Source organism: Fundulus heteroclitus, chromosome 22 (assembly GCF_011125445.2).
Source record: "Fundulus heteroclitus isolate FHET01 chromosome 22, MU-UCD_Fhet_4.1, whole genome shotgun sequence".
Taxonomy (NCBI): domain Eukaryota; kingdom Metazoa; phylum Chordata; class Actinopteri; order Cyprinodontiformes; family Fundulidae; genus Fundulus; species Fundulus heteroclitus.
The window spans coordinates 31,343,405-31,350,879 of record NC_046382.1 but is presented as its reverse complement, the minus strand read 5'-3'; positions in this window follow the sequence as shown (position 1 = coordinate 31,350,879).

Below are 7,475 nucleotides of genomic sequence, written 5' to 3'. Positions count from 1 at the left end.
TGATCTAAAGCCTTCCAGTGTAGCTCTGGCTGAATGTTTAGGGCCGTTGTCCCAAAGTGTTTTGCAGCCATGTCACTCTCTGGCATTGCCCCATATTTAGCACCATCAACGTCTCCATCAACTCTGAGCAGCGGGCCGGATGAGGCATGTCTACACACTGTATGTAGTTCTGACTGCTATGGTGACTTGGTGCCACTCTAGTTCTCCAATGGTGAGCTTTACCTCCCTTACCATCCTGCTCACTATGGGTGAGGGGGTATGGACTCAATATTGTAGCATATGTCATGGTTTTTATTGTGAGTATAGTACATCAGTTACTGAGTACGGTTAAAGTCCTACATACACGGATACTGCTCTAAAAATTAAACCAGCATATTGTCAAAAAGACTACAGCTGTACACCCATCATTTTAGTAAACCTGGGACAAAACCACACAACAGTTGATTTCCATTATCTTTTCAAATAAATTGATATTTATTGAGGGTCTCATGAAACTGACTGTGCAAATAATGTTCAGACAGCAAAAGTACCAACTACACATCTTGAGGGATCCTAAATTGGAGGCCACCTAATTTCATTGTATTTGTTATTTTGCTAAATTTGCAACATTACAAAAAAGGGAACAAGATGAAACAATCGTACAAACCAACCACTTACCAAATAAGGAGTAGGCTGAAGCCAAGGCTTATATTTGCCTACCAAAAATCTAGAGACTCAGCAGTATATATACAGGGGTCGGACAATGAAACTGAAACACCTGGTTTTAGACCACAATCATTTATTAGTATGGTGTAGGGCCTACTTTTGCGGCCAATACAGGCGTCAATTCATCTTGGGAATGACATATACAAGTCCTGCACAGTGGTCAGAGGGATTTTAAGCCATTCTTCTGGCAGGATAGTGGCCAGGTCACGACGTGATGCTGGTGGAGGAAAATGTTTCCTGACTCGCTCCTCCAAAACACCCTAAAGTGGCTCAATAATATTTAGATCTGGTGACTGTGCAGGCCGTGGGAGATGTTCAACTTCACTTTCATGTTCATCAAACCAATCTTTCACCAGTCTTGCTGTGTGTATTGGTGCATTGTCATCCTGATACACAGCACCTCCTTCAGGATACAATGTTTGAACCATTGGATGCACATGATCCTCCAGAATGGTTCGGTAGTCCTTGGCAGTGACGCGCCCATCTAGCACAAGTATGGGGCCAAGGGAATGCCATGATATGGCAGCCCAAACCATCACTGATCCACCCCCATGCTTCACTCTGGGCATGCAACAGTCTGGGTGGTACGCTTCTTTGGGGCTTCTCCACACCGTAACTCTCCCGGATGTGGGGAAAACAGTAAAGGTGGACTCATCAGAGAACAATACATGTTTCAAATTGTCCACAGCCCAAGATTTGCACTCCTTGCACCATTGAAACTAACGTTTGGCATTGGCACGAGTGACCAAAGGTTTGGCTATAGCAGCCCGGCCATGTATATTGACCCTGTGGAGCTCCCGACGGACAGTTTTGGTGGAAACAGGAGAGTTGAGGTGCACATTTAATTCTGCCTTGATTTGGGGAGCCGTGGTTTTATGTTTTTTGGATACAATCCGGGTTAGCACCCGAACATCCCTTTCAAACAGCTTCCTCTTGCGTCCACAGTTAATTCTGTTGGAAGTGGTTCGTCCTTCTTGGTGGTATGCTGACATTACCCTGGATACCGTGGCTCTTGATGCATCACAAAGACTTGCTGTCTTGGTCACAGATGCACCAGCAAGACGTGCACCAACAATTTGTCCTCTTTTGAACTCTGGTATGTCACCCATAATGTTGTATTTTGAGCAAAACTGTGCTCTTACCCTGCTAATTGGACCTTCACACTCTGCTCTTATTGGTTCAATGTGCAATTAATGAAGATTGGCCACCAGGCTGGTCCAATTTAGCCATGAAACCTCCCACATGAGAGGTGTTTCAGTTTCATCCAACCCCTGTACATACATACATACATACATACATACATACATACATACATACATACATACATGTATACATTTACATAGCAGTATAAAATATAATTTTAGAGTTTAAAGCTCACCAAAGAAGCACATCATTTTAGATAATCATTTAAGTAATTTCATAACTTCACACTAATGACTGAAATGCAACTAGATTTTCCTTTACTTTTCTCTTTAATGTATACAAACGTTAACAGACCTCCTTTATTATATTTATAAATAAAATCTGAATTCCAGAGGGAAGAATTTTGTTCATTGCTTTATAGATTTTTACCATTATTTTATAGACAATGTCTATATTTGAAAGAATTAGTTTGAATGAAAAATTTATTTGTTGGTTCATGATATTACACTTTATTATTGAGCCTTATAGCCTTTTTTAACCAAACCAATATGTCAGTATTTGATTTATTCACAATTCCCCATATATCTGAACAGTACGACAAACTGTATATAAAGGAGTATATAACATACAAGACCTTAACCTTAATATTCCAATAAATTTAGCAATTTTGTTTCTAATATATTCGGTCTGATATAAATTCTTTAAATTTCAACTCCATATATATATATCTCGTTACCAGAAAATATCCTAAATTTTATTGTATTTTCATTTAAAGATAGGTTATTCTAGTCACTACTTTTTTAACACAGCTAATGTATTCTCTACTAATTACATTAGTTTGTTCATATTCTTTTCAGAACAACAAAAAAAAACAAATGAAACAACAAACATTGTCAAACACAATTCATTTCAACATAGTGGATGCTTTAATATCCAATCATCTTGTATATCCTATACAAAATCCCATATCGCCAAAATTAGAAACATTCTGTCCAGGGGTGATGCTGAAAAACTAGTCCATGCATTTGTTACTTCAAGGCTGGACTATTGTAATTCTTTACTATCAGGAAGTCCACAAAATGCAGTTCAAAGTCTTCAGCTGATTCAAAATGCTGCAGCAAGAGTTCTGATGAAAATCAACAAGAGGGATCATATTTCTCCAATTTTACCTTCCCTTCATTGGCTTCCTGTCAAATCAGGAATATAATTTAAAATTCTCCTAATGTATAAAGCCCTTAATAATCAAGCTCCATCATATATCAGAGCTCTGATTGTCCCGTATGTTCCTAACAGAGCACTTCGCTCTCAGACTGCAGGTCTGCTGGTGGTTCCTAGAGTCTCTAAAAGTAGAATGGGAGGCAGATCCTTTAGCTATCAGGCTCCTCTCCTGTGGAACCAACTCCCAGTTTTGGTCCGTGAGGCAGACACCCCGTCTACTTTTAAGACTAATCTTAAAACTTTCCTTTTGGTAAATCTTAAAGTTAGAGTGGCTTATGTTAGAGCTATCGCTGTAGTTATGCTGCTAAAGACTTAGGCTGCTGGATCACATAAATATCTAGTTCCCTTGTTGAATTCTTCTACTCTTCTCCAATTTTGCAGTAATCGTCATTCCAGCTTTTAACTTCATGCTCTCTCTAGTTTTTATCTTCATAGTAGCAACATCTGGCCTGTTTAGCTGTCATAGCCTCCTGGGGGCAGATTGACTGAGCTACTGCTGTCAACATCTTCATCTTATAGATGATACAGTTGGCCGTGTCTCTCAGAGTCTAACAATGTTTCTCTTCAAGACTGAGCTATTGGCTGAGATTTTACTGCAACTAACTGTTTCTTCCATTTTTGGAAGGTTGAACAGTTCTCCATAAGACATGAAACCCTTGCTTTACTTCTCCACAATGGAGAAGTACAGAAGTATTCACAGAACTGGATTCATACTCAGATAACCTATTTACTGATTAGAAGGTTTTCTGAAAACATCTACTTGCAATGGATTTTATTTTGGCTCATTACGCGCACCAAATATTTCAGATATTTATGTTTGAAAATGCCAAAAAACATTTTCCTTTCACTTGACATTTATGCACTATTTCATGTTGATTTATGACATAAAATCCCATTAAAATAGACTCAGATCTGTGGTTTTGATGCAACAAAATGGGATAAAGTTCAGGGTTGTTTTTCGTGAAGCTCTAGATACCTCCATTTTGTTTTAAATGAAAATGTAATGAAGTGTCATTTGGGATAAAGTATCACCTGTGGGCTATTTGAAATTGTAATCAGGACTAAATTAGATTCAAAATGAGTCACATGAAAGGCCAGAGAACTTCCTTATGAGGTCTGGTAGAAATTGGACCATTACGACAATAAACGACAATTATGACATAGAGTAATTGTTCTCCAGAACAATCCAACAGCAGCATTATTTTAGAAAGGACTATTAATATCTTTACAACCATAAAAGGCTCCAACGCGACAAACACAAAGAGGAAACATGAAGTTCATGCGTGATTATGCAAACTGTATTCTAGTAAACTGGGGATGTTGCCAGTTTGATGACTACGCAGCCTTTGCTATTACCAGTAATGCATACCTGTAATAGAGTCAGAGGGATTCTGCACATTTTGCTACTTCTTCAAAACCAAACAGAACAAACTGGAATCTGATTCCAGATGTAAATTAGTTAAAACTCACATTTCATCAGCTTCAGTTAATTGAAGAAAAAAAAAAACAGCACTGATTTACACATCTCTATGAGGACTTAAAATGAACAATAGCAACCACTACTGAGAAAAGCAAACGTTTTAAACCACTCCTAATTTAATTCTGCTTCTTTGTCTTTTAATTTTTGTCATTCATGTTCTGCCTACTGTGCAGCCATGCAACATATCATGTTTAATAATAAAGGAAAAGCAGTCTGTCCGTTCTGTCTGCAAGAAATAGTAAAACTCCAGCGCACATGATCTACAGCAAGCAGGGCTTTGCAGGTCAATCTCGGAAGGTATTTCTATAGATTCAACCAAAGAAACGTGAAGAAATTGCTTCTTGTGACAAACTGTTTAAAAAGTGTCCCACAGTGTCTCCAATTTAAATCTGGTTTCTTCTGAAGCTGTCTTTTATATGTCGACTCAGCACTGGGTCATCCTGTGATTTATAGTTTAAAACAGTTTAAAAACCTTCCTCTGAAAATAATTACCTACAAACTTGCATAGGGTCTGGCTCCCCACAGGGGAAAACACAAATAGAGAGAAAGCACGGAGGGATGACAGCACGTTTTGCACAGAGCTGCATGTCTACATATAAAGATGAGGCCAAACCTTTTGAGACTGACAAGAAGTGTGGATTTTGATAAACTTTGCTCATCTTTGTGTTAGATGTTTCACATTCAGTAAATCTGAATATTATTAAAATGCCAATTTGTTTCAGTTACCAAATTATAAACATATTATAGGGATTAATTACTCACAGACTAGTGTGTCAATGTCAATGATTTTTGTTTATATATAATGAAAACACACAAGATTAAAATATTACATCAAAACGGTAAAGATGATGAAGGAATTTGCCGTGTTTGTAAAAAAAAAAAAGTTAAGCTTTGCACAATGGGTGTCAATGCTTCACGATCTCACATTAAGTCGGACAGGAAGTGGTGTAGTCCAGGGTGTGCGCGGGTATGCGGCGTTTCCCCCCTTATTTCTCAGTTATAATTACGTATACCCACTTCTGGAGTGATAATTGTGCCTTTTGTTTGAACTTGCAGTGAGACAAGTATTCAGCGTTTAAACATCACGTGCGTGCTCTTAAAATCTGTTTGCCTCGCGCTCAACTCTGATAAAATCTTCTCAACCCGCTATCCTCACGCTCGGTTCCGTGTCTGATCGCGCGCTCAACCTGATCCTCCACACTTAACCCCAGCTGTGCGCTCGTGACTTCAAAAACTGTCCACCTCACCAGCCTATCACAGACAGGATTCTTTCCATTCAATCAGAGTATGGCTTGCAAATACTGCATTCAGATGGATTAAATCAAAGTGCTGCAGCTTTTGGCAGAAATTACTAAACATAACGGTAGGATTGAAGAAAAACAACAACCAATAATTTAATATTTTAGCCTAAAATATTTAGTTTAAAATAATTCCTTGAGTTACTAAGTGAGGTGTGAAAAATGTTTTTGTCTCTTTTCTTAATCATCATCATCATTGTCAACATTATTTAAATAGCACTTTAACAGGAGGTAAAACAAAATAATAAAATAAAATGACTTGGGTAAAGACTCAACAGTTTAAAACAACAACAATAATAATAATAATAACTTGATATAAAACATAATATAAACAGCCGGCACAGCAGAAATACGAGTACCAAGAAAAGCTGAGAAAGATAAAATCTCAGTAAGGTTGAAGGCCAATGAGTAAAAATGGGTTTTAAGACAGGTTTTAAAACTGGACAGGGGAGGTGTGTGTGTGTGTGGGGTGGGGGGGGGGGGGGGCTGTCAAATGTACAAAGGTAAGTCGTTCTATAACTTAGGGGGCCTCAATAGAGAAGGCCCTGTTTCCTCTAAGCTTCTGCTCAGAACTGTGAATGACCATGAGCAGTTGGTCAGCAGACGTAAATGAGCAAGCAAGGTTGTAAAGGTGAAGGAGAAGCTCATTAAAGTAAGGTGGGCAAAGCTGTTTAAAACCTTAAAAACAAACAAGTTCTTTAAACTGAACTCTAAGAATAACAGGCAACCAGTGAAGGGAGGCCAGGATCGGGTAATGTGCTTTTTTTATGTTTTTCCATTAAAAAGTGTGCAGTAGTGTTTGAACCAGCTGCAGACATCTTAGTGAGGACTGACCGATTCAGAGATAAAGAGAATTACACTAATCCAGCCATGATGAAATGAAGGCTTGGGGTAGGGTTTCCATATGTTTGCTTTGAAAGAATAGGTTTTACCATTGCTTTGTTCCTTAAATGATAAAAATGACTTAACTAAGGTCCTTTTTTGACTGTCAAGTTTAAAATCTATTGTCATGGGTACTTGTTGATGGCATTAACATTATTTCTAAGAGCATTAAAAAAAGCATTAAATTGGAGTTACTCCTTCCTGTATAAACCCTGGAATAGCATTACTTTAATACTTAAAACTTGTCATTTACCAAAGGTGCTTTTAATCTGACAAAATGAGCCTCATTGGAACCCATAGTCTAATTTATTGAATATGATTGTGTATTAAAGTTTGATAATGAAGATAAATCTCTGTTCTGTGAGTCTCCAAGGCTTTTACTGAGAAAAGCATCAAGATCCCAGACCATATAGTGTATCCATCTCTGAGCCTCTTATTGTCTCTACGCTGCAGAGACATCCACAAGCTCCCTTTAGCTCAGATCATAAACAACAACATAAGGTACCACAACTATGCAGACGACACACAGCTCTACATCACCATGTCACCAGGTGACTATGGACCCATTCAAGTTCTGAGTAAATGCTTAGAAGAAAGCAATGCATGGGTGTGCTAACATTTTCTACAGTTACATAAAAACAAAACAGAAGTAATAATGTTTGGACCGATAGAGGAGAGATCAAAAGTTAGCACACAGCTTCAGTCGCTTCAGCTAAAAACCACTAACCAGGCCCGAAACCTGGGTTTAG